This window comes from Rhinopithecus roxellana, chromosome 11, assembly GCF_007565055.1.
Source record: "Rhinopithecus roxellana isolate Shanxi Qingling chromosome 11, ASM756505v1, whole genome shotgun sequence".
Classification (NCBI taxonomy): domain Eukaryota; kingdom Metazoa; phylum Chordata; class Mammalia; order Primates; family Cercopithecidae; genus Rhinopithecus; species Rhinopithecus roxellana.
This window is the reverse complement of record NC_044559.1, coordinates 118,306,625-118,316,059: the sequence shown is the minus strand read 5'-3', so window position 1 is coordinate 118,316,059 and position 9,435 is coordinate 118,306,625. Positions and strand designations below refer to the sequence as shown.

The following is a 9,435-nucleotide window of genomic DNA, read 5'->3' as shown; positions in this document are numbered from 1 at the left end:
TTGGGGGCAGGGTTCTTTCACTTAATTTAGCATGTGTGTGATTCAACCATGCTGTTCTGTATATTAGTAGTTTGTTCCCTTTTGCTGCTGAGTTATACCCCATGATACAGGACACCAAAAGACCAATTCATAAAGAAAAAATATAGATGAATTGGACTTCAAAATTAAGAACTCCTGCTCTATGAAAGACACTCTCAAGAGATGAAAAGACAGACTATGAGACAATATTTGCAAACAGCATATCTGATAAAGGACCTATATCCGGGATATATAAAGCGTTCTTAAAACACAATAACATTTTTAAAATTATTTAATGGGCAAAAGATTTGAACAAAAACTTCATCGAAGACATATGGATACCAAGAAGCATGTGAAAAGATGCTCAATATCACTAGTCATCAGGGAAATCAAAATTAAAACCATAATGAGATATCACTACATACCTATTATAATGGCTGTAACTTTTTTTTTTTTTTGAGATGGAGTTTTCTCTTGTCACCCAGGCTGGAGTGCAATGGCACAATCTTGGCTCACTGCAACCTTTGCCTCCCAGGCTCAAGTGATTCTCCTGCCTCAGCCTCCCAAGTAGCTCGGATTACAGGCACCTGCCACCACGCCCAACTAATTTTTGTGTTTTTTTAGTAGAGACGAGGTTTCACCATGTTGACCAGGCTGGTCTCGAACTCCTGACCTTAGGTGATCCACCTAAATGGCTGTGGCCTGTGATATTTTAAATTGGCAATACAAAGTGCTCAAAATGATGCTGAGCAATTGGAACTCTTTTCAATTCCTAGCAGTAATATGAAATATATATCCACCCAATTTGGAAAACAGTCTTGCAGTTTCTTTAAAATTAAACATACATTTACCATACAATCCAGCAATTCTACTCCTAGGTATTGACACAAGTGAAACAAAAACTCAGGTTCACATAAAAACCAGTAAAGGCCGGGCGCTATGGCTCACACCTGTAATCCCAGCACTTTGAGAGGCCGAGCCGGGCGGATCACGAGGTCGGGAGATCGAGACCATCCTGGCTAACAGGGTGAAACCCCATCTCTACTAAAAATACAAAAAAAAAAAGCCGGGCATGGTGGCGGGCACCTGTAGTCCCAGCCACTCGGGAGGCGAAGGCAGGAGAATGGCGTGAACCCGGAAGCTGGAGCTTGCAGTGAGCCGAGATTGTGCCACTGCACTCCAGCCTGGGCAACACAGTGAGACTCCATCTCAAAAAATAAAAATAAAAAATACGAACAAGTAAAAATGTTTATAGCAGCTTAATTCATAAACACCAAAAACTGGAAATAATCCAAATATCAATCTAAGGGTGAAAGGATACACAAAAACTATTGTTTTTCAATGCTAAATTAGGTAATGTATGGATATATATTAAGGGCTCCAAAGTTTATTAGAGGAACAAGTCTATTTTATCTCACATTAAACTGTAATCTTACTTCTAAAACACTATTGTTTTAGAAAGTAAAGATTGTTATTTTGTTTTTATTTTCTCATTCAAGTGAACTATCAGTTCTCTTCAAAGAAACAGTGAGAAGAAAACAAAGCTGAAGTCTGGCAAATGTGTGAGACTGAAATATCTATTAGGCCAAAAAAGATTGTGAGAAAGATTACTCCAGATGAGACAGCCAGTCATGGGCACTAAGCAATTTCAGCAGTGTCCTAGATTCCAAAAGTAAAGTCAATACTGAGAACAGTGTTTCTTCAAAAGCCTACAGAAGGTTCTCACACAACCCTCATAATGCATATCTGTTTCCCAATCTTTAGGCAAGAGCTGCATTCAACATATTCTGAGTAAAATAGGCCAGTGGCCATTTTAAAGACATTATATGTGAATCACTCAAATTTCCAACATGCCTGGGAATAAGCCTAAAACTACATGGTTTACAAGAAATGCTTGTGAAATGTTATCTTGGTCACCCCTAAGTTTTAATGTCATTTTTTGTGAAGTTTCATTGTTTAGTGTATAATTCCTAATTCTTCAATTTTTTTAAGAAGAATCAGATTTTTTTCATGATGTGAAAATTAAGAATTTGCCTACATGGTTGAAAATATTCACAAGAGACTTGATTATTCACATTCATATACACAGAGAAAGTTTGCTGAATTAAAGAAAAAATGCTCTTTTACCCATGCAACCCACTCTCAGGGACACGGAAGTGCTTGTCTGTTCCACTGTGGGCTTCCGTTTTCATCAATGTTGAATAGTTTGGCCACTTCATTAAGAACTTCAGGTTGCTCACCATCCTCAGTGGTCTTCCTTGCTATTGGCATTCGGTTAAAGACGTTCCATATAGCATGATCCCCACAACTACTTTGTCCCTGGGATGGAAAATGCCACCTTTGCTGTAGTCCTCCAAGGCTCCTGGGAGAGGAACTGCAGGGGTGCTGGGAGGAAGAATAATTTCTGAGGCCTCGTACTCTGTTTCACTCTGATCGGGTAACAGCTCCTGATTGCTCTGTGGCAGATTTTGGGTTGTCTTGTGCAGCTGCTTTTGCAAAAACACCAACTGTGGGCCAACAGCTTCACAGCCAGCATCAGGGCTCAAATCATTCCAGAACACTGACTGATGCCAGTATGACTTAGCAGCTCCAGTTATATTTTCCCCAGCCAATCTTCCGCTCACAAAAGCATGATCATGGTGCTGTAACCGCCTCCTCCCAGATTTATATCATAGAAGCATGCAGCATCTCCTGCTGCCCACGTTTGAGCATGCGTATAGCTCTACATTTACGCAGAAGCCACCAAAATCTGGGTCTATTTCCAGCCCACCAGTTCTCAACCAACTCAACACTGCGCTTCAGGCTCACGGCTGTGGTCAGTTTCTACCATCCCACCATCTTTCAACCTGATGAGTAACTTGCCACTGCACCGACTCCAACCCACTGCACAATAGCAATGGGCATAATCTTAACCCCACCTCATCTGACTTTTTCCATGGTTCAGTTGCAGAGGGATTTTCAGAAGACCTTTCCCATATTTCCTTTCTCAGAAAACAGTTGAATCACTTCTGCCCCCAAGGCTCCAACCCTTTCTGCCAAGAGCACAGGACAGTTCACCACCAAGCAAGCCCCCACTGATAACCATAATTGACTTTACTTCCATGAAATCTTTGGAGTCCTACAGTCTCCAATCATTCTAGAGAGTGTTGCTCTGCTCTTCACCTCTGATCCAGCTTCATCAATGTCAGACAGACTTCTTGGAGGACCTCTTGTTGCAATCAAGCAGTTTTCATAGGCTATTTGAGAGCCATTGTTAAGTTTCACTGTGTCGCCTCTCACTTTCAGCTCTACCACCTTCTTACCTGGTGAGGATGGCCACAACACCATTCTCCATGTGAGGCAAGTCCTGAGCAGAGACACAGAAAGAGGTGGCTGGAAATACATGCTTCTCTCTTTTTCCATTCCACTGTCTGAATCACAGCGCCTTTGTGACATCTGAGTCATCTGAAAACCACAGTTCTTTTGGAATTTTTCTTTGTTTTTCACTTTTATTTTAGGTTCAAGGGTACATGTGCAGGTTTGTTACACAGGTAAATTGGATGTCATGGAGGTTTGGTGTACAGATTATTTCATCACTCAAGTAATAAGCATAATACCTGATAGTTAATTTTTCGATCCTCACCCTCCTCCCACTCTCCACCTTCAAGTAGAACCCAGTGTGCATTATTCTCTTTTTTGTTCATATGTACTCAATGTTTAGCTCCCACTTATAAGTGAGAACATGTGGTATTTGGTTTTCTGTTCCTGTGTTAGTTTACTTAGGATAGTGGCCTCTAGCTCCATCCATGTTGCTGCAAAGGACATGATTTCATTCTTTTTATGGCTATGTAATACTCCATGGTGTATGTATATGCACCACATTTTCTTTATCCAGTCTACCACTGATGGGCATTTGGGTTGATTCCATATCTTTGCTATTGTGAATAGCGCTGCAATGAACATATATGTGCATGTGTCTTCGTGGTAGAATGGATTACACTCCTTTGGGTATATACTCATTAATAGGATTGCTGGGTTGAATGGTAATTCTGTCTTAAGTTCTTTCAGAAATCACCAAACGTCTTTCCATACAGGCTGAACTAATTTGCACTCCCACCAACAGTGTATAAGCATTCCCTTTCTCTGCAACCTCACCAGCACCTGTTATTTTTTGACTTTTTAATAATAGTCATTCTGACCAGTGTGAGATGGTATCTCATGGTGGTTTTGATTTGCATTTCTCCAATAATTAATGACGTTGAGCATTTTTTCATATGCTTGTTGGCCGTGTCTTCTTTTGAAAAGTGTCTATTCATATCCTTTGCCCATTTTTTTTAATGGGGTTGTTTATTGCTTGTAAATTTGTTAAGCACCTTATAGATTCTGGATATTAGACCTTTGTTAGATGCATAGTTTGCAAATATGTTTTCTCTTTCAGTAGGCTGTTTACTCTCTTGATAGTTTGTTTTGTTGCTGTTGTTGTTGTGCAGATGCTCTTTAGTTTAATTAGGTCCTGTTTGTTAACTTTTGTACCATGGTTCTTTTGAAAGAGGAGATCGTATGTATGACAGCTCAGGATCTTCAGACATAATCAGGGCCCCGGCCCCAGCATCCCAAGCCCAGATGGCTCTGGCTGCAGGAAAAGCAGCAGTTCTTCCACCAGTGAGCAGGAGAGGGACATGATTTGGTATGCTGGCTTAAGGAACTGGCTCTCCACCTACAGCAGGTAACATGGTCCTTTTTTGCTTCTCTTCTGATGTAAGCCCTAACCCTAACATTCTTTCATTATATCTTTTTTGGTTATCCTTTACAGTCGTGTAGGTATATGCACCAGCTCCTACTGTTGATAAGTCCACAATAAGGACTTAACACAGAATTATCTATTCTGCCTCCTGGTGCTCCAGAACTAGCCATTTGTCATGTTATCTGGAGTTCTAGAGGAACTAGAACTTGTGCCATTGCTGGAACAAGTAGCCTAAAAGCCAGTTTCTCTGCCTCGGGGTGCAGACGCACACCATCTGCACCAAGGGCACCAGCTTCTGCTTCAAAGTACCCACCACAAGGCGTCCACACCAGAACATTTCAGCAACTGCTACTCGGAACTTCTTCCTTTAGTTTCCTTGGATTCACATCAGACCAACGGGTCAAACGCCATCTAATGTTTATGTTTGCACACTTAATTTTTTCCCGAGTGATTGTGGAATACTCTTAATTATTCACAACATACTTGCAAAAGTCTACATTGTATATTATGAAGTAAAAAGCTAGTCACCTACTTGTAAAAGCTTTGAGAAGACCTACATCTCATCTGTTGGCAGAATCCTAGGGAGATTATTGAACAAAAAATATAAAAATAATAAAGGACCAAGTTCCAGAAAAGAAGTGGAGCTGATGCAAGATGGAAAGATCTCAATCAGAGTTGAAGTCTGTGAGAACGGTTCAAGTACATACACTGAGACTGGAGGATTAATTTTCCATCCTAAAAACCATTTACAGGGCAGACTGCAAGTGTATAAAAAAGGATCAAGGAGGCCAGGCACGGTGGCTCACGCCTGTAATCCCAGCACTTTGGGAGGCTGAGGTGGGTGGATCACAAGGTCAGGAGTTCAAGACCAGCCTGACCAACATGGTGAAACCCTGTCTTTACTAAAAATTAAAAAAAAAATTAGCCAGGCCTGGTGGCGCATACCTGTAATCCCAGCTATTCAGGAGGCTGAGGCAAGAGAATCTCTTGAACCTGGGAGGCAGAGGTTGCAGTGAGCCAAGATCACGCCACTGCACTCCAGCCTGGGGGACAGAACGAGACTCCATCCCAAAAAAAAAAAAAAAAAAAGGATAAAGGCTGCCATCTGTTGTAGGAGTCTGAATTATGCCAGCTCAGTGGCTGATCTCAGCCACTCACAAAGAGGCACCTTGCCCAGGTAACATCAGCAACTGGGCCACAGAGAAATGCTCACGATATCCACAAGAGCATTAGTGCAGCACTGCCATTAGCTCCAAGCTTCAGATTCTTAGAGGACCCCTTCAGTAAGCATTTCAAATCTGACATGTCTGACGTCAATAAAACAAAGAAAATAAATGGCAGTTTGTATAAAATTGCAAGGACCACCAACCCCACTCCAGATAGAGAAGGACAGAGGCTATGTTCGAGCAACCCCTAGAGGACGTGGGGGGCTGAGCTGCAGAATTCCAGGTTCATTTATATCTGTCTCTTAGAGTCTTATAATCTTATATGGCCAGGAGCAATAGCTGTTAGAATAATATTTATGGCTACATAGTATTCACCAAAAAAGCAGACAGCTCATTCAATTATTTACTTTGACTATATAGATGGTAAATAGCTCTCAGAAAATGTCTCTCAAAATGACCTTGGGCTTTTAGTCTCCACCAAAAGAACTTCAGATTTCAAAAGGAATAGCATCCAATGTTAAGTTTCCCTTGTCACTTCTTACAATTTCTATTAGGTTGGTGCAAAAGTAACTGCAGTTTTTGCCATTGACAGTAATGGCACTTTGGGAGGCCAAGGCGGGCCAATCACCTGAGGTCAGGAGTTTAAGAGCAGCCTGCCCAACGTGGAGAAACCGCATCTCTACTAAATATACAAAATTAGCCAGGCGTAGTGGCACATGCCTGTAATCCCAGCTACTCGGGAGGCTAAGGCAAGAGAATCGCTTGAACCCGGGAGGTGGAGGTTGCAGTGAGCCAAGATCGTGCCATTGCACTCCAGCCTGGGCAAAAAGAGTGAGACTCCATCTCAAAAGAAAAAAAATTAAGAGTCACAGGTAATCAACTATATTTTGCCAAGTTGAAAATGTATTTATTGAGAGCACAAGATAAACAGAGTAAGTTAACACTCTAATCCCTTTTTAAAAGTCAGCTACAGGCCAGAAATGGTGGCTCATGCTTGTAATCCCAGCATTTTGGGAGGGTGAGGCAGGTGGATCATTTGATCCCGGGAGTTCAAGACCAGCCTGGGTAACAGAGCAAAACCTCGTCTCTATAAAAAATTAGTCAGGTGTGGTTACATGCACCTGTGGTCCCAGCTACTTGAGAGGCTGAGGTGGGAGGATCACTTGGGCCTGGCAGGTGGAGGCTACAGTAACATAATTGTACCACTGCACTCCAGCCCAGGCAACAACAGCGAGACTCTGTCTCAAAAAGAATAAAAATAAAAAATAAAAACTTAGGACTTCTAATTCACACTAACTTAGGATTTCTCCACAAATAAGACAGCAGAGGTTTTTCTACTGTGGTTAACTTTCTCTTAGTATTTATTGGATAAAATCATACAAGTAAATGCAAGCATCATTCTCTGGATGGACTAATATTTTAGAAATAAAAATGGAGTATCTCATATTGCCAAAATAATTTGAAATTCATTGTAAATTGCATCCCTGTTCGAAAACATCGTGTTTAGAAATATGAATAAACAGAATGACTCTTTTTTTTTTTTTTTTTTACTGGCTAAAACCAACAGAAGAACAACTCGGTTCCATTTTGAGGAGGCAAGATACTATAGGGGTTAAGGACAGTCTTTGAGGTCAGTAGATTTGAGTGGAAATCCTGCCTCTCAGAAGCACCTCAAACCGTGTGTGTCTTCTTTAACAATTTACTTCTTTCCTTTAAGCTTTACTTTCCCACCAGTAGGAAGACAATATTAATAACTACCTCATAGCAAAGCAAGTCAACTAATCCATATGAACTATAGTTCCTCCTGCTGTAAAAATGAACTGTTAATACTGACCTCAGAGACTCACTGTTTGAATTTAACAAAAAACCTGCTAAAACACATGAATTGTCAAGAACTACATAAATATCATAATTAAGTTGCTTCATATCATTTGTGGAACATGGTGGTATATAAATTAAGTAATTAAATATATAAATATTAACAACAATTAGTCTGTAGAATTGTCTAGTCAATTCTCTTATCAGGGTCTCTGATTGGAAAACCACATTTGAACATGGCTTGATACACAGGATCCTTGCCTTTATATCACTGAGTGAGCTTGCTGTGGAGACAAATGTCCAACAGGCATAAACAGACAAACTCATTTCCCTTCATGACTGCCCAATCTGAATACGGGTGGACAAGTGAGGTCAAAACGTGGCTGAACCTTGGCACTATTCTTGTCTCATTGGTTTTCAGCCCAGGTTTCTTAAGAAAGAAAGCTTCTTTTTTATTGCATCATCTCAGCCTCTCAAACCCCAGAGGGCAACATTTCTAGAGATTTCTGCACAACAAGGAGGGTTTTTTCCCCACACAAAAGCAATGTCTCAAACTTTTGTTGCTGTTGTTCTGACAGACTCCTTATATCTTTTTCTCCTTCAGAGACCAATGCTAAACTCGAGGGTGGCTTATTTAAACATTTTTTACTCACCTTATTAACATCCAGTGGAAATTATCTGGACTGCCTTTCAAAGAAAATTATATTAGTGTCAGGCAACAACGTGCTCTGCAGTTTAAATGCAACTTTTAAGCATTTCAGAATTGATGCTTAAGTAATCACAGGATTTGCATTTTAAAACTTATGCTGGCATAATGAAGTAAAAGAGAAGCACAATACCTGTGTTCTAGTCCTGATAGTCATCAAATTCTACAAACTTCAGCTTTCTTATCCACACACGGATTTTTGCCAAGATCTAATGTGTGTGCGTGCACACACACACACACACACACTCCAAATCCGTGGGTCCCGTGGGTCCCATGGGTTCTGCATTCATGAATTCAACCAATTGCAGATCAAAACTATTCAAAAAAAAAAACACTGTGTCTGCACTGAACATGTACAGACTTTCACTTGCTTGTCATTATTCCCTAAACAATATGTGACAATAACTATTTACATTGCATTTGCATTGTATGAGGTATTATAAGTAATCTAGAGATGATTTAAACTATATGTGAAGGGCCAGGCATGATGGCTCAACGCCTATAATCTCAGCATTTTGGGAGGTGGAGGGGGGGTGGATCAACTGAGGTCAGGAGTTCAAGAACAGCCTGGCCAACATGGTGAAACCCCATCACTACTAAAAATACAAAAATTACCTGGGTGTGGTAGCGGGAGCTACTCAGGAGACTGAGGCAGGAGAATAGCTTTAACCTAGGAGGCCGAGGTTACAGTGGGCCGAGATGGTGCCACTGCACTCCAGCCTGGCAACAAGAGTGAAACTCCATCTCCAAAAAAAAACAATATAAAATAAGGTATATGTAAGGATGTGCATAGGTTATATGCAAATACAAAACCATTTTATATCAAGGACTTATGCAACTGCAGATTTTGATATCTGCAGGACATCCTGGAACCAATGCTCACAGATACCAAAGGGTGACATTATAACATAAATGTGCTTTTGTATACAAAGGTAAGGTTAAAAGTGATTTGGTTACCTCTAAAATTTCCAAATTGCTTTTCAAATACCACAAATTATTTCCCA

General features: G+C 40.7%; 1 pseudogene; it reads right to left on the bottom strand.

The window, feature by feature from the left end:
- Positions 1–2,160: 2,160 nt before the first annotated feature.
- Positions 2,161–5,078, bottom strand: LOC104662895 (annotated as a pseudogene).
- Positions 5,079–9,435: the final 4,357 nt, after the last annotated feature.